Source organism: Helicoverpa zea, chromosome 1 (assembly GCF_022581195.2).
Source record: "Helicoverpa zea isolate HzStark_Cry1AcR chromosome 1, ilHelZeax1.1, whole genome shotgun sequence".
Taxonomy (NCBI): domain Eukaryota; kingdom Metazoa; phylum Arthropoda; class Insecta; order Lepidoptera; family Noctuidae; genus Helicoverpa; species Helicoverpa zea.
Genome location: NC_061452.1, coordinates 3,749,028 through 3,776,328, shown reverse-complemented (window position 1 = coordinate 3,776,328; position 27,301 = coordinate 3,749,028). Strand labels below are relative to the sequence as shown.

At 34.0% G+C, this 27,301-nt stretch overlaps 1 protein-coding gene across 13 annotated transcripts in view; it reads right to left on the bottom strand.

The window, feature by feature from the left end:
- LOC124630022 (myocyte-specific enhancer factor 2) overlaps positions 1-27,301 on the bottom strand; it is a 59,160-nt gene that overhangs the window by 17,752 nt on the left and 14,107 nt on the right. Inside the window, exon 2 of one of the 13 annotated variants that reach the window (XM_047163737.1) lies at positions 21,125-21,281. The exons of the other annotated variants lie outside the window; for them this stretch is intronic. The gene's annotated coding sequence lies outside the window, so the exon portion shown is untranslated. The remainder of the gene's footprint in view (positions 1-21,124; positions 21,282-27,301) is intronic. 13 annotated transcript variants of the gene reach the window in all.

The following is a 27,301-nucleotide window of genomic DNA, read 5'->3' as shown; positions in this document are numbered from 1 at the left end:
TTTAAATCAAAGAACTAATCATTGTGTTGTCACGGAAAATATAATTCTGTGATAATATAAAACAAATGTTTTATCCTTAGAGCGTACACAGGTGGAGTACTATGCGTTAAAAAAATATTCTTGTTTTTTTTTCTGACCTCAGCCTTATTTACTTTAATTTAATGAACTAGAAGGGAGTGTATGCAAATTTAAGTGAAGCCTAAGCATTAACGAGACGCAGTCTTTCCCTTTTTTCTCACGGCTCATTAAGTTTTTTTCTTAAAAGGTTAACATAAGCGTAAAGGCGTGAACTGCCCTCGCTCAGAGGTAAATAACTGAGAATATCTTTAACGCAACACTCAAAAAGGAAAGCTTGGACTATGGATTAATGAGAGGAATTAACTTGACAAGTTAAATAAAATTGCAAAGTTTTCAACACAAGACCCGCTTGCATGATTTCATCCAGTGGTCATGAATTTGCTGTATAAAAAAGTATGTATTTTTTTACCCGACAGGTATCAATCAATTCAGGAAAAAAAGTCGTGGTGGCCTAGTGGGCAAAGAACCAACCTCTCGAGTATGAGGGCGCGGGTTCGATTCCAGGTCAGGCAAGTACCAATGCAACTTTTCTAAGTTTGTATGTACTTTCTAAGTATATCTTAGACACCAATGACTGTGTTTCGGATGGCACGTTAAACTGTAGGTCCCGGCTGTCATTGAACATCCTTGGCAGTCGTTACGGGTAGTCAGAAGCCAGTAAGTCTGACACCAGTCTAACCAAGGGGTATCGGGTTGCCCGGGTAACTGGGTTGAGGAGGTCAGATAGGCAGTCGCTTCTTGTAAAGCACTGGTACTCAGCTGAATCCGGTTAGACTGGAAGCCGACCCCAACAAAGTTTGGGAAAAGGCTCGGAGGATGAGGTATCAATAATTGGAATAAGACTTCAGATCCCAAACCTCGGCTGCTCAAAACTGTTTCTTTTTTTTCCAAAAAAATATCTCTACATTATTATCATGAGATCGACTAACTAAAACATTGTAATTCAGTTTGTCATAATATCGTTTCAGAAAGAAATATGAGAACAAAATGAGAGTTAAATGAAGCTTGTATGCGCAGACGATTCTTCCTTTTCAAGATCGCAACCCTGCCCTAGATCTGCTCAAGCCGCTCTGTTTTAACGTGAAAAAGATGAACACTATAATTTTCTAGACGTTGACTTCATAAAACGCAACGAAATTGTTACTTAGGAAATTTATTTTTTTCACATTGTTTTATGACATTGGAGATTATTTTAAAATTGCACACTCATCATCATCATCATCAGCCTATCGCAGTCCACTGCTGGACATAGGCCTCTCCAAGTGCACGCCATTGAGATCGATTTTCGCCTTCTAAAATTGCACACTCAAATATACTAAAATGTTTTTACATGCTTTGGCATAAAACTCTCCAGATTCTTGTAAAGGTAACTTATTCTTGCCTATATATGGGTCATATTGCTTCTATCTTTTAAAATTACCACCTTTATAAACTAAACATATAAAGGAACGCTACTAAAGAATTATAAGTAACTCAATAAATATTGCTACAGGAATAGAAACTTCATAAAAGTCAGCACTAGTTGCTGCCTACAAAAAATAACCAATCATGAACTTTAAAGTAGAAAATTTTACACGTGCCACGTCCCAACTCCCTGAATCCAATAACTCGGTACCTATATTTGCTCTACAGAGAGCTTTCAGCGAAACGTTCCGCTGAAACCTTGAAGTTAGTACTATGCGACAACGGCAAAATATATTTCAATGAAAATGTTATAGATGCCTGTATTATAAAGATATATTAGTCGAAACACGTAGACAGATCATTGAACTTAATATTGAAGGTATACTTTCAATTTTCTTTAATAATATCGGAGGTACATGTAATCCCACAGAAAAAAACAGTCACCGATAAAAAAATATTTCAAATTGCACATCCTTCATCTATACTAATATTATAAAGCTGCAGAGTTTGTTTGTTTGTTTGAACGCGCTAATCTCAGGAACTCCTGGTCCGATTTGAACAATTCTTTCGGTGTTAGATAGCCCATTTATCGAGAAAGGCTATAGGCTACTTTTTATCCGGGTTCGTGCAGAGGTTCCCACGGGATGCCGGTGAAACCGCTGGCAGAAGCTAGTTTTTAAATAAAGCATATTTACCTGAAATTAAAAAAATAGAGGAGCCCAACCCATTTCATTGCGACATAGATCAGATTTTCAATAATGACGCTCATATACCTACTAATGAAAAAATCGGTAGTCAAGGATCGAGACGCGTAGGCGAGCGGTTTCCAGGCAAAACGCCTACATACACTTTATATACAGCTATATACGTTGGTGTCTAGTAAATATATTAAAGGCACTAAAAGCCTTGTGAATTTCAGGTTCCAGACTGTAGGTATTCGTTTATCGGATTTGAAAGTCTTTGATTTGCTGTTTGGTGTGGGGTGAGAAAAACTTAATGGGAATATTAGGAGTAGGTACCCCGCACCCTGCAAATTTTTAGTCGGCCCACAGTGCGCACATCACAACGATGAGGTATTTGGCCGATATCAAACCGACTAAAAACAGACTGAATTCACGATTTTCTTAAAAATGAAAAATAATTACCTAATATTTTATTTTACTTAAGGAGGAAAAAAATTATAACTGCTACGATACTAACACGACTACTTACAAGCAAAGAGATAAAATTCACCAAACAAATAGTGATATCCATTTCAGCTTAAACTTAAACCAAAAAGAATCATTCCCAAATACGGTTCCTCATTTGAATTTCCTTTGTTGTGAATAAACTTTAATACCAAAGTAATCTTTCCCCCACTCCTCTCCCAAACATGTGAGGAATAATAATAAGAGGCTGATTCACTCGCTTATCTTTTGTTAGTAGGTCAATATGGGAATTTGCCAACTGTTTCATACGTAATAGAGATCGCTTGAAATCATAACGGAATGCTACTACCAATATTCTCGATAAAATGTCTCCTTACACCTTGATAATACCGGTTCGAAACCGACTTTATACCGGTTTTCTTACAATTAGATAAACATACTATCTATAGTATCGATTTGTGAAAAAATGTGCATATGTTATCTTAGTTAGCAGTTATTTTTTTATCATTAAATCGCTTTAATACTGAGACGATAACACTATTATTTCTAGACTAATTATTATTTGAAGCAACGCATTTATTCGATTGTATTTGTTTGTCCACAGAAAGCTCATTTTCATCCTAATGTCTATTGACAATACCAGTTATTGGAAAACCATACAAACAAACAGATTTACAGATTATCTCATGGAACCACAGTCTAGAAAGTTTAGCAGAACTACGCTCTATTTGAAACAAAGTAGAAGTATAATTGCGTCTTTTGTTTTTTACGTCACAATACGCGACTGTGATTGGCTGATGTCACGTCAAACGTAGTAGGTGCAGCATACAGTCAAAATAATGTTTTTTTATAGGCTTGGCCACCCTTAAGATGCAAACTGCAGACAAAACAGTCGTCCAACAGTTTATCCGATGGTTGGAAAAAAAATAGTTAAAAGGAAATCTTGATTCCAATCAAAGTTTTCAGTCGTTCTGATAACAGCTAAATACCCATGTTATGAGCCCAAACAAACTATCGGCCGACTAAAAGTTTGTAGTGTGCAGCTACTCTGAGCGGCTTAGTTCAACTCTCATAGTGCGTTGGTGTTTCAATTTTATTTCCATATTTTCAACTTTATCAAGCTTTCAGTTTTTTTTGTCTTTCTGGTTGCGATACACGTGTTTCTAACTAAATATGATTTTACGGATAAATCTCTACTTTTTTTCATTGGAATAACAAAATAAATTCAACAACAAACTTCAATTGATTCACGTTTAATATGAAAACAAACAAAATGACTCGAAATAATCCTGAATTACTCGGAAACGATTACAAATTTTAATATTCCAGTTAATGCAAATCAAAAACAATTTACAACTTGGTACAGTGAATCCGTAAAATTGATTTCAGTTTGTGGAAATCCCGGATGCAATAAGGCAGCCTCACAATCTGGTAACCATGGCAACGCCTCGTGGACGAACAGGGATGTGCCGGTAACAATATTAAAGAGCTTTTCTCGGTCAAGAGCAGCAGCGTCAGGTAATTAATTCAATTAAATTGCTGTTAGTTAGATGGAATTATAAGATGTATTGGACATGGGAGGTTTCGATATTACCTAGTAGTATCATCTGTCTAGCCTTTTCTCAACTATGTTGGCGTCATCTTCCAGTCTAAATAAGATGCAGTTTAGTACCAGTGTTTTATATAGAGCGACTGCTTATCTGACCTCCTCAACCCAGTTACCCGGGCAACCCGATACCCCATGTTGAGACTGGTTGTCAGACTACCCCGTCTTCTTACTGACATAGGAACCAATTTCTTACCAAACAAATAAAACCAAACCAAAACAAATAATAGCGATAATAACACATTACAGTCTACAAAAACAATCTGCAATTTCGACATTAAATATGCCTCAAACACCTGTTTTGGTGTCGCTACCGCGCAACTAGTCGGCGCGCGACCTTGTGGGAGAAGGGAGGGGGGAGGGTAGGGGAGGGTAGGTGAATGGAGGAACACCCACGCGTTTATTATGTCCAGAATCCTAATGTTCAGAGTGTGGAATCTCGACTCAATCAGAATCAGTTTGTTTTGACAACGAGTTCAGTAAGTCCTTTTAGCGTGGGTGACGAATAATTAGATGTGTCTACCGGAGAGAAAGGTTTTTGACGCGATTAAAATTTTTGTTGAGTCCTCCTCTTAAAATTAATTTATTCGAAATTATAATTTTATATTTTTGTACATAAAATTGGGAGATTCAAATTCAAAAGCAACGCCTAATTAGTGCACCTACTCCAAGCATTTATAAGAGTTATCTACTCAATTAAATTGCACCATCCCGGTCATACCCACCCGGGTGCAATGCAAGGGGTGGCACTTTGTACATCCCACGCACTCACACAAGCGTACACGTACGTACGTATAAAACTACGGGAATACTGAGCATGTGTGCCGGCACGTGTAAGTCCTGCGAAGTTAATTGGTGCCTGCGGATATCCGATGATGATATTAACTGAAAATACGATTTATTTTGCGACCTCCGGAGTTTTCCGCAGCTTCGGTTTGCTTTTTTCTTTCTTTTTTGTTAATTATTCTGCCAGTGTGGTAGCTGTCACTGTCATTTACAGATGTGTTGATTAAAGAGGTTGGTTTCATATTGTGTGTTTATGGTATGATACAATTATAATGTAGAATATGTAGAGGTAATGTAATATGGAGGAAATATTTTATCGATTAAGAGAACGTGTGTGAAAACGCAATAGAGAAAGAAGTGTTAATAATGTAAAAAATAATTAGCCGTTTAGCCTGTGTCAGTGTTGGTGGTGTGACTTGCGTTTAGTAGCAATGTGGCTTCGATTTGAATGTTTTATATGATAAATGTCGGGTGCACATGTAAGGTAGATATTAGAAACTATTTGCAGTACAAACTACTTATAGGAGGAAGGACGTGAAACTTTGCAGTGTTTACATACATTTATGTGTATATGTAGCTTCGTCCCTTAATTTTACCTGGGTTCTTAGAGAAATATGAGGAGTAAAGAACAAAGTCACATTCTATTTTTTATGTTATTAATAAAGTTTTTTGTTTATTTTTTATCGGTTGTTGAACAACAATTTATAGGGTCTAGAGAAAAAGGTTATATTGAATCCGCTTTTTTGGGCATTTGGGAAACCCAATAACATCATGCTTACCCCGAGCGTGTTTTAAAAATAAATGTTAGGAAAAAAATCTTAAACTTGCATAAGATGAAATCTCCGATTCAATTTTACAAAGTTTTTTTTTTTATATTCAACATGCGTGCAGAATTAAAAGTCAGACAAATATCGATAGCAATTGAAAGTAATACTTTTAGAATTCAAATGAGTGTCAATAAATTTAAATTTCCAATTCAATGAATACAAAAACTTTCAAATAGAATGGTAAAATATTTATTAATCCTTTCGCATATAAAGTTGCTTTGGAATATTATACATTACAATACGATTCCGTGGTTACAAGGAAAATATTGACATTAAATGTCTACAACGGGGTCTATCCGTGAATATTATGACGTACCATAAGATGTCATGAGGCCAATGGTCGGTCTTAATTTCAGGAACAATTTAAACGCTACGGATGATGCTCTACAAGACTTTGAAACCATACTTTGTTTATATGCTAAATGGTTAAGTAGAGTGACTTTTCTAGCATATTCTTTTTATCATCGTTTAGTTGTTTTTTTTTGGACTTTAGTTATTATTTCACAATTTGAAAAACAATGGACTTTCAAAGTTATTCAGTTCATAGTAAAGTAACAATTTGATAAAACCTTTGTAGCTTCCCAAATTCTGAGAAGTATTAAATCATTTTTTGTAGGTATCGTGGGTAGATACTGTTTCCTGTACTTTTTATTTGTATTTCCCAGTTGTTTTGAGTATCCTAATATCATCATACATTTAATTGGTGAGGTACAAACTTTCAACAAGTGACGCATGGGAATTTCTAGGATTATTATTTGTATTATTTATCCTATAGTTATACAGGATAAATCTATGCTACGGTATTGTTGAAAACTCAAAATACATGTAGGATGTATTTGTGTTCGTAATACTATTTTTATATTTACTTACGTATATTTTTTTATAAATTCATTTTACAGACAAGCGTGGGATTATTAAGTCAAAAATAATTATTGACGTACCTATATATTTCTGCAATTTGTAAACACGTCATGATAATAATTGATACTTAACATTCATTAAATTACCTGACTAAGTACGTTGTGATTTGATCTGAGAAATAAACATTTTTCAATTATTAACACAAAATTAATGTTAATAAAATATAAAATCTACATCAAGCAGGTTTTAATTTGACATTATTGACATAATGCTGTAAACTATATTGTTTACTATCATATTTGGCTGCTGTTATCAGGCAGGCTGCCAGATCTAGTAGTTTAGCTGCCAAATTTTGGACATCCACAGACAAAGATTGTTGACTCGTATGAATGACCTTCACAGGTGAAATAGATGGATAAAAAACGACAACATTATGCTTTATGTACATGTACTATAATATCAAACTATAAGTATAATGCCACCACATCTTATGTGCAGTTGACAGCTGTCAGTTTTCAAGGGATAATTCCGTCGTTTGAACTAACTGACAGCTATTGATAACTGCCCAAAAAACTGTCAGACTGTAGTAGTGTTATACTAGCAACACGTTCTTTTCCAATCTGAAACTTTCATATATTTTAGAATGGCAACCGATCAATCCATAAATGTTTTTTGCTTCTCTTTGTCTTTGTTTTTATGTATGTGATGCAGGAATCACCTACTAGTCTATTTTTAAGACTTTTTTTGATAGACCTACTACAAATTCAGAGATTATGTAGTACTCGCACGAAAAAATCTGTTTCCTGCAAGTTGGTCATAATATTACTATGTATTTATTAGGTAATAAAATAGAATATTCACATCAGTTTCTTCTTCATTTAAATCACCCACAATGGAATAAAACCGAGTAACATTATTTGATCTTTAGCGGTGTCATGATTAACGTCGTAATTTCTGTTACTTATATTAAGATAATCAGCTAGATCTTACTGTTCACAAAAGGCCTTATTTACTTCAACAGTACAATGTTTTAATTTATAATTATAAACTGGTGTATCAACTATATCATGACCTATCTCATTATCTGTCAATTAGGCTTTGTTCTTTCATATAAATGACTAGCCGTTTGTCCGCGGTTTTACCTGCGTCCTGTGGGAACTACTGACTGTAACGGGATAAAATATAGCCTATGTTACTTGGGAAAAGTGTAGCTTTGTAACAGTGAAAGAATTGGTCAAATCATTGCAGTGGTTTCAGAGTATTTGGCACATGTTTGGGGTACGGACAAACAAAAAAATGTTTCCTCTAAAATAGTATAGATTGTACATAAACCGTTGTAATGTAGTAAATTGCCGCCTGACTATCAAAATACGAGCATGACTCAGTTTGAGAGTCAGTGTGTTAATTTGTATTGAGCAGCTGTACAATCATCTCATCTTTAATTCTAAGCTTGTATTACCATATTATGTTGTTTGTACTTTTTAAAGAAATAAATTTATTATTATTTAATTATAAGTGAGTAAATTCTGTATTCTTATTATTCAATAAGAGCAAGGTTGTTATTTATGTTTCCTTGCGCTAATTGATTTTTGCTTACGTTAACCATACCGGTTAAACATACCCCGGCTTGCCTATTAAAGTTGAAAGTATGTACATTATGCGTTCTTAAGCAGGTACTTAAAGTGAGGAGATTTAAATTAATTATAATAAAATTGTTTTCGCTAAGTGTTTTGGTTTTGTATGATGTGGTTGCATGCTAAAACAAATGACAATGTTTAAGAATAAATCCATTATTATATTTTTAGTTTTAATAATGCGTTATACAAATATTGTTTTAATATCAGTTTTACCCGGAAAATTACAATGCTTATGACGTAGGTTATAGGATATTTGACGTATCTTGATGTTTTATACGAAGTTACAGGAACTGAACGTTTGGTAATTTCTGAATACAATAAAACTTATCTACCTAATAATATCACAATACACCGGCCAAATAATTTTTACTTTATTTTCTTTTACAATATTTTTTACCATATGGGTAAATATATCAGGTGTGTCGTTCATAATCACATTAAAATAAATGCATTAATATACTGGTTAATATATGTCGATTAACACAAAGATAAAAGAAAAATACGTAAAAATAAAAAAATGATTTTTTCAAACAAAGTAAATGGAATAAAAATGTGCAAAAATTAGAACACCATATAAAAGTCAGTCATTACAAACAACTGAAATTCTCCCTTGAAAACTGACAGCTGTCAACTGATCAAAACATACGATACTCTTAACTTTATCTCTGCTTTACACATGATGTTGTAAATTATAATAACGAAAAATGACTCCTATGGTTAAACCACTGAATGGATTAGGTTATTTTTTTTACAATTTGCCATAGAATATCATAAAGTATATGTGATATGATTTAATGTGATTGTGTACGACACACCCGATATATTTTCCGAAGGCCCGAAATTGCAGCCAATTTACATAATAGCAAAAAGGTATCAACATGGTATCCTTATTTACTGAAAAAAAAAAAAAACTAAATGATTTATATTCTGTATTACCTACATGGCATTTTAACAAGTCGGATAAGTTTAATTCCTTTTCGCTCTAAAGATTTTAATTCGTCCAGTTGAATTACTAAGAAGCAAGGCTGTGAACTAGATAGGTTCACAGAAACACGCATTCCAGTTATATTAGAAAGACATGATGACTACATACTTGAAGTTGTACTAAGAAATACCTAACTAGGTACAATAGCGAGATTTTCCGAGCGCAAGCGCAAATTTATATCTATTTATTTGTTACAAATTCAGACACGATTTTTAACATTCTTTTTTATACGAAGAATGTTATATGTGGTTCATAGATATACTATAAATTCCTCATTTTAATTAGAATTTGAGATTTTGGAAATTTAAACCATGTATTTTTTTGAAATTTTTGACTTTCGAATTTTAGAAATTGACTATGGTAAGCCGGAAATAGATTTCCAAAATGCGTGTGTATTTAACGCTCATTCACGCATTAGTAAGTAGAATAAGTAAACATATTTGAAACAAAATCATTTACATAGATAGAAAATACCACCTACCTAGGATTTGATCCGCCTAGTTCAGTGGTTCTTAACCTTTTTGGCATGAGGGACCACTTTACCAAATTTTGTCTTGCCGGGGACCACCCCAATGGTTTACCTAAATTGAGGGTTCTTTGATAAAGAATACGAGCACACTTTATAATTAAAATTTTCAGATTTTGATCAGATTTTTGTGACTCCCTTTCGTGCATTCCCTTTACTAACTTCTGAATTCTTGGTTCAGTACTACTCAAAACGAAACGCATGTCACTTGTGTGTCACGGCAGTGGCATCCAACAGATTTCTATGCTAGTTTTTAACAATCAGAAGCGTCGAAAACCCACGTACGTATTTATAGCTTTAACTAAATCTTTCATTTACAAACTAACATTGTGTTTAGAAAACGCAAGTACCTACTGTCATACTTATGTATTTAGTTTCCAAATGCGCGAGCGAAGCGAGCGCGAAATTTTTTTCGGATTCAAAACAAACATTACGTAAAATGTGGCCCAAACGTACTTAACTTTTTGTTTGTTGACAAAAGCAAAAATAAAGGTACACAGATTTTGAATACCCGAGCGAAGCGAGCGCGAATTTTCAAAGCCAAAATTACGTAAAATGTAGCTCAAACATATTTTTTTTTCTGTTGGACAAGTAAGATGGATATCTTTTATGCATCCATGCGAAAACCCCTGTTCGCATAGATAAGTCGTTAAAAATAAAATTAGTTAGGAAGGCGCGAAGCAATGCTTCGCGGACCACTTGGAATGCCTCCAGGGACCACCAGTGGTCCGCGGACCACCGGTAAAGAACCACTGGCCTAGTTGAACGAGCGAAAATTGCAAACGAAATTATTGAAGAAGGAGATTATCCTAACAATGAACGGTAATCTTTGTAAAAGGTTGTAATAAAAAGATTAGGTTTCAGTTGACGGAGATCTTAATTAAGCAATTAAGGGGTGTTTTGAATCAATTTCGCTTGACAGCTGAGAGCGATAAAGGCGTCCCATGGGTATGCTTAATCTGTTTCATCACAATATCTAATTATTGACATTGGAATAGATACTTTAATTAGTTTCCAGAAACTAAAAAAGAACAGATTATCTCTTATGGAATGAATTCAATAAATTATGAAGACTAAGACGATGGTCAACTAAACAAAAAATATAGAAACAAAATACTAGGCAATATATATGAAATAGACGCTCATAAAACTTGCAATTCCAAACGGAAAATGCTAACGAATCTTAGTACTAACCATAAAAAAAATCAATTTGCATGATAAAATTCGCGATACAACCTGTGTAAGTGCGTCGCGTGTGTTCGGTTGCCAAGCAACGCGTCAGTGTCGCAAGATGGCGCGGATGACGTCAGCGGACGGCGGCACGCGGCGGTGGGGGGAGGGGGGCAAGGTCTCACTGCCGACCGACGACCGTGTCACTTCCCAGTGAAAAAGAGACTCGAGAGAACCCGAATCAAGGGGTGTCCTTGAATTTAGCGGAAAGCAAAAGTACAAGATGAAGTTTAGAATAATGAGGATCCTTGTAGCGAAAATAATGGGTTAGCTTTATGTGAAAAAATAAGGATAAAGCCTTTAGTGTAATTTAATATTATAGTAAACAAAGAACTTCAGAGCAGAAGTTGATTCAAATGAGAAAAAAAATACATTAGCATGCGAAGACCACAATGCGCCCAAACAAATCGTTCAATCACTACTCTATTGTTGTTTACGAGTCACAAAGTCTCGTGTCTATGACATCAGCATAACGCTGCGTATCGCTGTGTCACCTAACTGTACGACCCGTGTCAAGTTCAATGAGAGTGAAAGTGAATCGTTTTTTCAAAAGCTCATTCGGACACGTGCATCGCTCATGAGAAATACCGTTAGGCACCTGCCATAACACCAGTTGTATCAACAATCTCAATGTCGGGCGACATTTTGGCACGATAGACAGACTCGAAACTTATGGAAATACTCTATTCATTTTTGTTATGCACATCTTCAATTATCCTGCGGCGAACGCATGTGATACAGTTGATCCATTTAAATGAAACAAACACAATGATTCATTAATAAGGACCGCTTGCAAATGAAACTGTTAGGAATATTAACTTTTTACCAACAGCCTCAAAACGTTTGTATTCATTGGCACAGCATACATTGTCAGCTTACAGGGCGATCATGAAACGGGGACGCACAACGATAGCGCTTTGGAACTCAAAATGATGCTTTATCTCACAAAGCGAAACATCTGACTAACGCAGTATCGTCGACCAAAACAACGCGGGAATTGAGTTGTATCCGTAATATAATTAATTTATTGTCCTTGTTTGTCAGTGAAGCAAAATGTGGTTAACACAGGTTCACGCTGGATGGAATTATTCAAGTTCAAGCTACGGAGTTATTGATAGAACTGAATATTTTAACATTTACGCTTGATTGACTGCACTTAATAGTGCAGACGATGAAGCCTTAACCTTACTGGTATTAAAACAATAGTAACTTTCTTCTAACCCCTATAGCATGATACTGAATAATGAAAGAATCCAGCAATAACACAGTCATTTATCACAAACATTTGTTACAATAAACAAATAAAATTTTTCACGCAGAACAGAACCAAGAACAGTGACCGAGTGCCGCTTGTTAGCCGTGACAGCGATGACAATTGCATGACGTCAGCCCACTAACACAACCACACCAGCTCCGTACGTATTGATAAAGAAAACCACAAATGTTTGCTTGTGGTTGTGTGTGTACACACATGTGTGGGTGTTGGAGATTACATTCTGTAGCGTTTACCGTCGCGATGGTACGATTGTAATTACTATAGGTCCCTACTGATATGTCAAACGTTTGTCACAATGCTGTACTCACTATTGACAAGGCCGGTTTCAACAAACTGAGAATTCGTATAATTTATGCTAGATTGAAGATAACTCATAACATTACGTAATATGTGACGGCTTATTTTCCTGAAACGATGTTACACTCGAGCCAGACCATGTAAATGATGGAGTAGGTCTAACGATTGACTTATAAGATAAAATGCAAAGACGGTTAAACCTTGTAATTGCCGGCATGAAAGTCAAGGGCAAGCCGCACATCAATATGAACAATTATTTACACGTAACTAATAGTCTGTAGAGGTAAAAACCTATTATTTTCTTTTCCCACAATTTTCCCGAGGAGCATGGCGTTACTCATTGCTTTCGTTTGCCCATTAACGCACTCTGACGCATGCATATATAGTAGGGGTATGTACTTCAAAAATTAGTCGTGAAAGTCCATCAATCAAATGCCATGAAACGATTAAACCTCGAGAATTGAGTGGACTATTCCAAACAATATCGATTCCAAACCCACGTACTCACAATAAATGCTTAAAAGGTAAAATGTCACTATTCGTTACATTGTTCTAAATATGTATTGTATTAACTTTATGAACTTTGTGATAGAGGATATCGGGTGAGTGACATTAATCTTTATTGGATTATGAGATACCTAAGAGGAAAGTTTTGCCGAACAAAAGCTCAACTTAGAATTAAATCCGAACAAAGTGATGGCATTATTGTGACTTGCGAAAACTGGCGAAGTGTAATTCAATCCAGTGATTGACAAATAGATATGGACGGAAGGCGCGCAGAAAACTCCAGAGCTATCTGAAGTAGATCGTGCAAAATATATTAAGAAAAAGATTAATTTGGATTCAATATTCCTGTAATTGGACCGAAATAAATATTCTATGAATTTTACCGTAGGTGGGGATTGCATTTCTATTTTAGACTGATGGAAAGGTCATACCGTTATTGTAGGTGCAGCTTCAAAATAGAGAAATATAATTAATGAATACCGAACAATATTGGTGGATGATAGAAATTTTAATTTTATTGATTTTAAAGTAAATAATAGCGATCTTTGTACTAGCCGTGAAGGTGACATCGTCAATGCACTTAATTTTATGCCAATAGTAAGGCATTGTACGGAAGACGTGTGACTGCACATGAAATATGCAAGTGATTCGCGCGACGCCATGTGAATGATGCATACTTCAAATGCTGTTGATCGTGCTTTTCCAACTATAAGAACATTAGTAGCTATTACAAGTGTAATAAACTACGGAACTGAGAACTATGCCGTTTTATATGCACGTTTAAATACTTTGCGTGCTATAAATATTGATTTAATTTTATTCTTCTTATGTATTTATAGCACCTTAGCTTTTTTCTCCTCAGCGAGTAATTTAAGACCTATTCCTATTTGATTTCAAGTATTTACATTGATTCGACTTTTATTTCCCAAACCCAAACCAAAGCCATTTACGTAAATGTTAAGCTTTTAGCGATCAATTGATAAAGTTGAAGGAGATTTTCTATTTGAGCTTGTTTTATCGTCTTTTAAATAGATGTTATCCTTCCTAAGTGCTGTGGATTAGCGAAATCCCAGACGGAAATCTAGTCATAATTGAATACTAACAGCATTAACTGCCGCCGAACGAACAAACTTTAAGTCTTTTATCTTAGTGGTCGTATCTTGATAGTACGTTTTATAACAGTTTTATTATTCCTGGGATTCTTATGAATATTTATTTAAATCCATACTATTTTTGGCTTTTAAAGATTTGTGTGAAATACTGCTGTGTCAGAATTTATACTAATCTGTTGAGCGGTCCAAATCAGAATGCACATAATAAATGTGGCCAGTCGTGAATCTGATCAACCTGTTGCTTGTCGATTTGGGAATTCTCCACAACAGACGCTAAATGAGACTGTGGAGTTCAATTCACTCGAATTGTTTACATTCCGTTAAACTTTTACTGATGTTAACTTTTAGTAAGCTACAGATGATGTACCACAATCTTTTAAGGAAGTTCTTGCATTCAATGTGACAATTCCCTTGCTTCCTTTTAAAAAAGATGCTACAGATACGCTTGACAAAATTAAATTTTCAGTTCAGATTCTCTCTTTGCTTTGGAGAATAAAGTGTTCATTGTTGTCGTGTTGGTTATGATAAAATTGTTGAGCAAGTAACTGATAAGGCGATGTCAGGTCATTCCTTTGTTGTTGAAGATTACAATGTCAAATTGTATTAAGTGGTGTTCTCTTCAGATGCTAATGTGGGGGAAAATGGCGCCAGGAGAGATGGTATCAGCAACGCTGAGTATGTAGGGTGACCAATATTTTAAACGTAATATAGAAATCTTCAAATGTATAAAGTTGAGAAAGTAGCTAACGAAATTAAAAGTTAATCCAAATGCAAATGCGGTTATAAATATCAATAGTAATAAAATTTAATATTAACTGTCATGATTAGGAAAGTTTAATTTGAGTGTAAAAGAAATATGTTTCTTATTAAAATAGTATAAATCAAGATTATGTTATGAATCGTATTGAAACTGATTTTCTATCTTAATTCATAAGAGACTTTGGAATACAAAATATATGACAACTAAGTTTTATGATAATTTCTAATGCTATCGTTCCGAAAAAATCCAGTTAATTGCAGATCACACCGGATTGCTATCTTATCAGTATTGTCAAAACAGCGTTGCGAAATAATCTTATAACGTTACTTAACAGTTGATTATGTTACACTAAGTACACATGATACCGTGGCTCATTATCTACAGAAAAGAGTTCATTATCAAACTTCAATAGAACAAAAAAAATGTTCAAAAAGATTGATACATTTTCGAATATCAGATTTGTGTATCTATTGATAACAATATCATTAGCTTGCAAACAATGTACTGATAGATTTAAAACTAACATAGATAATAGGAGGATAATATGTTCGAGCACGGATTCTTTCTTCCCAATACTGAGATGTCGTAACGGGCATAGCATTTTGTTTACTGCGCTCTCGCACCAGTCTGACCCAAAACGCGAATGTGTGTCAAGCAGTTTATTCAATCTGCGGGCCGAGACTCTTAAAAAACTTGTCAAGCAAAACTAGCACTTGTTTTTTTGGTTACAGAGTTCAAAATTGTTGTGCAAACTCATCATGGGGAACTCGACTACGCCCTTGTAGGTGTGTATCGTCACTGTCCTTGAATATGGTGCTAACGATGTGTAGAAGAAAGTGGAAAGATTGGAGCTTCAACTATTTTCTATATATTCTTTCGAATGTGAAAATCGTTTGTGATTGTGGTGTGTGGATGTTCGGTCATCAGCCTAGTTACAACGTGTGTAAGTTTTGTATTACGTAAGTGTTGGAACAAGTTTTACTTTCGGTTGTTAGAAGATGATACGAAATCGATTTGCGGGTTCTAATCGTAGACGGTTGACGTCATAATGCTTGTAGATAATTCGTAACTGACAGAATGCTCTTTGATTCTCATTAATTATTAATATTTTTTTCTTATACCTATGCGTGTGATGTCCAGAAAACTGCAAACCGGTAAGTAAACCGGTAGCTATGGAAAATTCAAGGTAGGTATTTAAACGAAAAATCTTTGTCCAAACTGTATTTACCATTTAACATACCGATAAAAGCCTTTACTATACCTCCAGGTATAGTAAACAATTTAACCCAAAGTAAACCAAGTTTCTAATAAACTAAGATTTCCGTTAGACTAATCTTAACGCTCGATTAGCAAAGTTCGTCGGCGAATCCACGAAACGTGCTATCTCGACTAGGAAGCGGATTAGCGAGCCCCGTCAGGCGTAATAGATAACAACATCACATGCTCTACCAATCGATATTTATTTACTTCCACGCTTTATTTGCCAAAATAACATGATAAGATTATTGCAGTGTCAATGTAATTTACCCTTATCTGACATCGATACGAACAGGTATTCGTACGTGTTCCGATATTCGCAAATCTATAAGTATTCGAGAATACAACACGCATAAAAAGTCTAAATAATAATGTTAAAAAAAGAATGAATGAACGATTATCATTACTTCCAAACGTTTAAATTTAGAAAACCACTGAATCACTAGTACTATTTTTAAATTAATATTTATAAACAAATCAAAGTTGCTTGTAACGGTCAGTTTAAAAATAGGAACATACCACACAATATTACGTGACGCGTATATGATGTTTTAAAAATAAACTAATCTGTAATGCTCTTAAATATATTGGTCTATTAACGAGGTCACGAGAATATAGTTAATTAGCCATGTATCTATGAGCATCAAATTTAAATACCGTTATGCGAAGGGTGATTGTTCGGAACACAAGTTTATTTCACATTTCGTTGCATGATGTATTATGATAATACGTTGAAGATAACGCTATCTAAAGTGATTCTTATAAGTATGGAACATTTATCGTAAACTTGTGGGCAAAGAAAGATTACACTTGATTGCAATGTTAGTCATTTAAGCCTTATGTAAGTACTGAAATTAAACAAAAATATATTATATTATATAATTAAAGAAATTAACTCCATTAATTGCCGTAATACGTATTTCAAAAAAAAAGAAGTTGCATAACAAGTTTCCTTATAAGAAAAATAAAAATGAAATAGCGAACGCACCGCACGGCGTCGTGTTGGCAACATTGAACGCGCGAAAAAAAAGTAATGGCCGCCGTCAAGGTCACAAGAAGCTGTCCTAGTCACGGAGGGCATTTACATTTTTTTATGCAGGACTTGCAACGTTGCATTAAACATTAAACAAATTATTAACTTTATTTTCAAGTTTCATAGAATCTAATTTACTTCAAAACATCTCAACATCTAGACAAAAAAGTTTTGAGTATTTTTTTTTTATTGCAGGTTTAAACACAGGTAATACAAGTCATAATGTGAGTGGTCTCCACAACGAATTAAGTATTGAAGTATTGATGAAATTACAACTGGCAGACAGAAGCGTGATATAATAAACAGTGATATTCAGACTCGTCAGCTTAGACTATACAGAAATATTTTTAATAGCAAGTACACGCAAGAATTATGACAGCAGCATGAACTACTGCAATTTTATATAATATTTATTTACGAAACACATTTGTGCCGACTCAAAATTACATAGTATTGTGTAGACCATCTTAAGATTATCGTTACTTATATAATTTTGTCCGCTTCAAAATTAAAATGACACTGGCAACATTATGCGATGTAGAATCGTTAAATTTCGTTTAGTATATTTAAAACAAAACTGAAATACCTATGCCGTCGATAATATCGAGTATCGACATTGCAAGTTGCCTTGCAAAACCAGAATCTTCTCATTGTAGACCCGTTTCAGATAAGAAAAAAAAAGTTATGTACGTGAAGATCGCATGGGAACGTCGTAAGCGCATCGGTTCTACAATTTTTTTATTCGATCGTGCTGAACTTTATGTCAACGGCATAAAGGCCACTTTCCACATTTTCTGTATGCCGCTGAAAAAAGTGGGAAGGACCATAAATGGCGTTGCACCTGTCACTGGGCTCCTAGACAGGTTGTACGAATTAGGTTTTAAATCACAATGATTAAGTTTACCGACGCATAAAAAATTCAAGACGCAACGTTGTAATAAATTTTGTGTCAAAATGAAAATTAATATGTTGTCATATCCATACGTCACTTTTGTAATACGACAAACAGTTAATTTATGACGGTAGATGAAAATTACGAAAAAAATGCTACCACATAGCTATTAAATAAAGAATATTGTGGCTATGGTATATTAAGTAAATATTTTTGCTGGAATATGTGGACCGAATGGATTTATGGCTATTGAGTTTATTACGGAATTACCATATTAATCGTAAGCGTGCTCAAATGTATTCGAACATTTTTTACATCACCTTTAATAAAGTGTTTTGTCAAAATGTGTATTCGTATTATACACGAAGATGTTATCGTGAGTACTTAAGAACCCTAATCAATTCCGAATTTTGTTGAAAGAAAAAACATTAATTGGTTTGTTTACTGGGTAACTGGTGACCTTCGTAAACCAAACGAAATAAAATTGTACCTACTAAGTACTGAGCTTACATCGCATATCTGCTTTTTTCTAGAAAGACCTGTGTTCTATCTTGTTTGTAAACATTAATTTTGATTACAATTGCAGGCAGATATCAATTTAATTCCTGGAATCTCATATTCAACTAAGATATTTTGTAATTTTTGTTTTAAAGCTAGATTAATTTTAAAATCCTACAGTCTGTATAATCCTAATGTCTATATTGAAATTGCAACTTATCTATATCTTCTAAAGACTGATTCTCTAGGAGATAACAGGACAACAGGACAAGAAAAATAATAGGAAAATAAATCTTATTAATAATAATTAAATTGGAATGCTGCTATCAATACTGAGATAAAAAAGTCAATTATTTATGTTCTTTGATAACTAATATCCTTTTAACGACACGATGTAAAACGTGTGCGTTAAAGATTATTATTTTTAATACTTTTACTGTGTCACTTAATTGCTGGAGGACCGGTTGAGGCTAGCTCGGTAGCAAGTAGCAACGACACTAAATTACTATCTGCGAAGCGATGCGTCCGCGCAGTTCGCGCTCTCCGTGGCGCGCCTGATTGGTGCCCTAGTCTGCAGCACTCTAGGGCTGCCAACTAGGCAACTTGTAAGAAAAAAGCCCATTATAATTTAATTGTTTTTAATTTTGACGCAGATGTGGTTACAACGTTAGCTTGCTATACCTTTGTGGTTACTGTATAACGTTAGATGACCGTAAATTATAATGCAACACCACACAGAAAAGTAAAACCCATTAAAACACTGTCTAAGTTACGTGCTGTAAGTACGTTAATTATAGGTGTGTAATTTATACAAGAAGGTAATTAATTTAAATTGTTTTCGACGTAATGCATATCAGAATTATTTAAGATAAAAAAAAAACTAGTTTTTGAGTAGACACGTTCACAATTATGATTTTATCAGACAAGGAAAATATTTTGACTTTGCAGAGAACTACACTGGTAAAACAACATTTTCGTATCGTCGGTATAATAATTTTAAATATCAAGCCATTTAAAAGGAACGTCACACTTCAGGTCATAAATACAGTATAATTATGCTTAAAATTATAATACGGATATATTAGTACTATGTAGTAAGTCTTTGTGGGAAGATGTTGCTAGCCAGCCCTAGACATACAGGTGTCTACAGAAAAATCCAGCCGTTCCACTAAGATACTCGTCCCCAGCACTGACCGGCAAAAGCTACTTTATCTACATTAGATTTAATAATCTTCACAGGCAGTTAGAGAATTAAAGCCTATAAGCTATGAATAGTTAATAAAAGTAATGCTTAATCGCGTCTCTAATGGCACAGATTAAAGTAAAAGCTTTAAAAATACATATTTTATTCAAATATTAATTAATATTAGTCCAAAATTATAAAAGTACATAAATATAGGTAATAATGGACAGAAAAACAAATCAAACGTGTAAACTTGTTGTCAAGGATAAAATTGTTTAAATTCGATTTTATTCTACAGTCTCAAATATTAATACGATGTCGTAATCATAAGTGAAGCTTGTCATTAAGTCAAAGGCGTCTTCAGTGATGTCATATATCGAGTTAATGCATACATTTTGACATCACTTCGATTAATTTATGGTGATAAATAAAAATACATAGTAATTAATTTATAGGCAGTATTGTTACGGTGAGCCCTTAGTTATTAGATTAGATAAAATATAATGTTCGCAAAGATATATTTTTAATAGATCATATCGCTTGTATTCGGTGCTTATATCCTGGATTGTGAAACTTTCAAATATTATATTAACCGAAATAAATTAATATTCTTAGCACGTGAACTTCTAAGCCATTGGTATTACGACTAAAAATAACCATAAAATTGTAAAATGGTGCTGTCACATTTTTTTCATGACATAACTTTTATGTTTTTAGTCTATCGTACCGCAAGCCGATCAATCTTAATCTCTTTTCCGTACAGATAAACATACATGATTTGTTTACGATAGAGATTATGCCAAAAGTTAACGATAAGGGTTATCTACTCGATGCCTAAAGTCAGTCAACGTGTACCTATTTATTTGGCCTATCTTTTTGTAATTATATTATATATTATCAAACTCGCAAGATATTGTTTTCACAACAGTATATGGGTCGTCTGTCACTGAGGCGATAAGCACAATTAAATGACTATCAAATATTTTAAAATTATGTGCAGTGTTTGTTTAGTCTTTAAATCGCTATATTAAATTATGCCGCCTTTATTTTTCGTCTCCATCTCTAATACAATTGTATCCAGTTCTCAAATTTTGTTTAGAAATCTAAACAGTGTCTTAGTATTCCGTTATCAAAACCTCTAACCCCATCTCATTAGTGTAAAGTTTAAAACTTTTTACAATCGTGTGTTGAACAGAGGCCATTGTTCCAAAACATACTCACGTAGATGCTGTGACGTAAGCTCGGCCAAAATCGTATCGCCGAACACAGTCGGACACCCACCGGAGGTCAAACTACTGCCGATTTGATATAACGCCCAACCAGACGACCGTGTCTTGTACACATTCGGATTGCCATCAAGAACTCGACCAGAACATACCTGGAACAAGATAATTATTAAAATTAATAAACACTATAATAAATATTTACAACAATGATGTCATTGTCATGTCAAAAAAAATATTAGTATACAATGTCATTGAAGAATCATTTAATTAAAATAGACCTTAAACTCTTTAAAATGTTATAAAATGAGGAGTAAAGGGAATTAATAAAGAATCACCCTGAAAATAGAAATATTTTTTCAGCAAAAAGAGACGGTCGTATTTAATGATATGTCGTATTAAGTACGACAAATCATTAAATTATGTTTTTATCCAGATGTAATAAGTTTCGTTGAGATATTGTGAAGCTAGCTAACGAAGTGACATGATACTCCATGCGTGTTCAAAGCTCGTTTCCCAAACTAGCGACCGAGTAAAATAGGTTAGGTGGAAAGACTGACGTAGGTAAAACTAAAACTAGACAGAGATTAGAAAAGTTCTGACAAAACTCTGTACCTAAGTTTTATTACAACTGTGATTAGTGACAAGCTGGAATCTATTCTGATTTATTTACGTGTACAAAGACCCAAACTTTTCTTCAATGGTACTTAGAGGTACCGCGGAAACGTAAACTTGGTACTTCTGATGAAGAAACATAATGACAGATTTGTTAAACAATTAGAACGTCATTCTATTTAAATGATCTAGCTGATAAGGGATGATGATACTGGTCGTAAATGTTGTGCAACGTTTGAGTTTGACAGTAAAATAATTCTTTTTTTGAAAGTTTCTCGTCAACCAATATTCTAGAAGTCTGGATATATTACCTCCTTGTACGTAAAACGTCAGCATGGCGTGTCACAAGGCACTTTAGGATAAACTGTCATGGCATTCGCACTAACCGGTTAATATTTTAGCATTTACTCAGATTATGTACGATTTTATGTTTCAACATGTTTGATAATGGCAGGTAGTCCGTTTGTTTACTTAAGAATTTGACCTCAGTTCTTGTTTTTTTATTGTGCTGTTGCAAACTGGAAATTTTGCCGAAGACCTGCTATAATGGTTACTCTTAAAAATAAGTACTTAAATTTTTTTTCATTGATTGTAGAAGTGGAAGGTAATTCTAACATAACATAAGAGTTGGGTCCTTCAAAAAATCTATTTTTGTAAAATACTAGTACATAAGTACCAATGATTCTATGTATTTCCATACCAATATGATTACGATGAGTAATGAAATCGATTTTACTCGAACAACAATTCGGTCTTATCGAGATACAATGCAGCATGTCATGGTCTCAAACATACGGGTCATGTTTACATATAATTTGGTAATTTACAGTTTATATATCAGTATTTACTTACATCGTTAATTCTGAATAATCTACTAAGTAGAGCATTGCCAATGTAAACGAACCTTTTTGACGAGACTCTTTTCTAAACAATAAATACATAGTAACTGGCTGATTATAACTTGTTCTTAATTTAAATTCGAAGAAAGAATGTGTTTTATTTAAGGTTCTTCTTTTCTATATAGTATCTGCTGCTATTTTTAGCATCAGTTTGAAAATACTTTATTAATATTCATTCCAGTTTATCGACGGCAAATTAATAGTAGGCAAACATGTTTGAGAATCAATGGAAATAGCTTACTGTATAATTGATGAATCTATAAATACACTGGCTATATGGATTGTTTAATTGCCGTGGGTACAATATTTTGTAGGTACTCAAGTAATTTGATACACATGCCTTTCACCAAGTAATTAAATAAGAGAAAGGTTTTAGAGATGCCCACATAATAGTCGATTGTTACAACAAACTCTTACAAGTTTTAGGACAGTTTTTTAAATAATATACAAAATTGTAATGTGTTTAATTATACTGAAAATAATTTGAATATGTTTATTTAGGCATTCAAAAATGTAAGCACGTGTAAGCAGGAATAATTGATTAATTATTCTGTTCTTTTTAGGTCAACGCTGCACTGTCCATCAAAAAATCGAAATTATTCTGAAAAGAGTCATTATTCGGAAGGCTCTATAAATACTAATATAATTTAGAATTTATGAATACCTAAGTAAGGTTGTCCACAGTCATCACAATTTTATTCTCCACTATAATCTTGTAACCAAACATTTCATAAAACCAAACACGAAGCAAAAAGTTTATTGTAATTTTAATGTAAAAACACTGGCACAACAAAAAATTCCGTCAACAAGAAACGAAAACAAACAATCCAATATGGCGGCGAAACGTCACTCGCACTATCGGTCTCGGGCGCGTTATCACCGCGCGTAGACGATCCGTTTTTAGAAATATTAATTCAGTAATAACTGTTGTACTATTTTTAGTGCGGCCTAGGCTAAAAATACTGCGACCGAGGCGAGTAGTGACGCTTACACTTGATAATACTAATGTTACTCATGTAATGTAACAGTGTCAATGACTTGGTGCAATTTATTGGTTTTATTGTTCACGATTGACATAGAACGTCGTAACTGAGGTTATCGCCAATCAGTCGACTATTAGACAGGTCATTGTAGTGGAGAAAGTGCACTTGGGGCAGTATTCTGATATATTACATTTTATGATATAGGTACCTACTGGCCATGTTAAAGTACTCTACGCGATTGAAATTTTTATTTGACATGTTCTTATTTTACAGTATAACTTGGTGGTTATGTGTTTGTATAAAGCTTGAAGTATAACAATAGTGTTTTTGTTCAAAAACAGTCGTTAGAGCTAGACGCTATAACACACGAAACAAAGGCTTATTTATCTCCGAATTACACATGTGAATAAAAATCGTCAAAATAAACATACATTAGTATACATGGCTCGATTTAAGTTTTGCTTAGGTGACTTGCCACCGATGAGCGTCGCAAACTAACACGATTCGATTCGATTAGCACTCGATTTAAATTCACTGCGCGAGGGTACATTAGCAAATTAATAGTTGACTTACGTAACTAGATGTCCAGTATTCGGATGATATCGAGCGTGAGTCGTGGTCGAGTGAGTCGCAAGGCCGACTTGTCGACATTGACCGTGAAGTTACGACATCAACTCACAAAAAACTTAAGTAGGTATTATGTTTCCGCAAATCGACCGCTTTGAACCAAGTTGAAAAGTACAGTCTTGTTGAAAAACGTGGAGGTCAGTATACGTCACTTAACGTATACTATTGTAAACATACGCATTAAATGCTGAGCGAAAAGGAGTCTTAATTATATTAATTTTAATATTAGTTTTGATTGTTGTTTCACTTCATTAAGCAGCTTATTGGGTTTTTGCATTGATTGTTTTGGTTTAATCGAGCCTTCTACCGTAGGTAAGTAGTAGGACCTATTTGGTAGTCCATTTAAGTTTTAGATGAGGATGTATTTCGTTGATTAAGTTAGTTTAGTGCCACTCAAAACCGAAATCGTTTATGTACCAAACATGTTTACTCCTATTGACTTGTCATTATGTTAGGAACTTACAAATACTTATAAAGAGAACAAAATATATGTAAAATTGAATTCTGTAGTAGAAAAACCTATGTTAACTTTGACAAAGAGTTGTAATTATAATTCAGTGGAATGCGAAAGAATGTTATCTCTCGACATGATAGCTACCCACATAAATTAGCCAAGAATTTTAAGGACAAAACTACAGAGATATTAGTACATTATGCCAATGTAAATAATGTACCGTCGTAAATCGTTCCAATGGAGTAGGAAAAATACTTTGCTAATAAATACTTCAAATACATAACGAGGAAAGCGTGTGTTCGTACCTATTGTGATACTTTTAGCATCAGAAGAGCAAGTTAATACATATCTGAATATAATTCAAGCAGAAAAGTGTAATTTTTTGTCAGAAAACCGCAACAAACCTCCCTAATATGTCAAAAACTTCTTATATAGACATAGTAGTATTTAAATTGCATGTAATATAGCAGGATTAGCAGATATAAACCAGCAATGCGCAGACGCAGTTCATGTGTAAGCCCTAATCAAAACGGAACTGGACAATTGACTATGAAAACGGTAGCCTGAAGATGCAAGGAGTGCATTCAATTTCCACAGAACAGGGGTCTTGATAGCACATAATAACTTCAAAAACATAGGTCAGAAGTCAGAATAATATACAAGAGTGACTCAAGTTCTTAAGTTCTGCGAAAGCTGACTAATACAGGGGGTTCAGCAACTATGGTTTTTATACTTACGACCCAATTCGCGAACATTGAACAACTAGTTACAACCAAATTTCTGGGTCTTGTGACATATGAAAAAGTTTATATTTAGACGCTCCAGAATCCAAAATTGGTTGCTCAATTAGAGGAGATATGTTCCAAGTCCGTTTCAATTAACAAAAATTATATTAATCTCCGCTAGTTGGCGCCAATGCATCATGAGGAGTTACGACCTTCTGCTGTTGTGTAGACGCTGGATTAAGTGGTCATGATCGCTTAATATTCACACTGCACGGCGCCACCCACGCTAAGACGATTGTTCGGTAGTGCTACGGATAGTAGTATAGACGCCTACAAAAGTTTTAGTATCAAATAAATCACGAGTGAGCAGATACTTTTTATAGAAAAAAAATAACAGCTGTTCGTTAGAAATACAATAAACTAGTGTAATGTCCAAAAAATATTCAAAAACAGTGTACATAGGAAATGTCGATGCTGTGTTCGAAATTCTTTTTCTACTTCTGTCGTTGACCGTACTCACGTACAAAGGAAAACTCAGATTTATTTTCGCAGAACATAGTGTGTGCGATTGAGGTTTGGCGCAAGAGGAAATCCTTATGTGTATAGCAAAATAAAACGCATTTGCAGTGTTTAAAGATATGTAACTCATAATGTAGGCTTTGAGATACGAGATAACCTATCCTACAGTTACGTCAGTATACGTCTGACCTAGGTAACCTTGCGTTTGTGTGTGTAATTTTTTGTTTGAGTATCCATAACGCTATTTGCTATTTTCATGGTTAGTTACAGCAGAAGGGTTTTTAAGATCTGTTTTTTTTTTTACTATTTTTTTTTTGTAATAAATATTACTTAAGTATTTTTTATTATTTAGAATAATTTAAATATTATTATTATTTTTTATGTATGTTTCCTCTTTAATTTGATATGTTTTTCAGAATTTTAAAGCAACGTTTTTTTTCGTTCTTTAGCCTTATGCGGCCTTGACGGACTTTGGTAGCGTCCAAATGATTTAATTATTCATCATTTTGAATTAATTTGTATGAGATTGTACGTTTTTTTGTTGTTTTGTGCTATGTCTCGAGAATTTAAAGCGTAATACTTAGTATATTCCTCACAAGATTGCTTTTAAAATCTATATTCGGATAATTATGTGCAAGTGTGCAAAGATTGGCTTTATTTATATTTTTTCTTAAAAATCATTTGGGAATTAGATCTAGACTTTGGCCTTTTCAAATCTAATAAAATAATTAATAAATATTTATTACATTCTGTCGACTTTATTTTTATCATCTCAAGCTTCTTCCCTAATTTATGTCATTTATATTCATTCAGTGTACCTACCTATTCATTTTTATATCTACTTAATGAAGCTAGACATAACTGTCTTAATGACTATATCACTTAAGCATATTCATTAAGATTCGAAGATCTTTCCAGTCTTTATGGCATTAAATATTACGTGCGAATTCAATTTGTAACAATCTTACATCTATAGTACTATCTTCATTATAATATTGCACTATTATTTCAATAGATAGTAAAAACACTACTAACAAAAAGGTCTGTCAGTCTTTCAGTTCAGCTGTCATAATAAAAACAACTGCTATTAACAATAGTACTTCTAATAAACTGCTGAATAAACAATTTATTACAACTAGTTCAAGATTGGATGATGTTATCGTGGCTGGCACAGTTCTTGTCACATAACTTTGCCTGCCTTGTTGCGCGAGCGCAAAATTTTATTCACACAAACTCCCGTGATGTTACTTATGTAGCCAACTTCAGAGCAGCAGAGTATTTTTTAGGGCTTAATTTACAGTTACCCTTTCAAATATTTCACGATATACTTTACAGATAATATCGATTAATTTT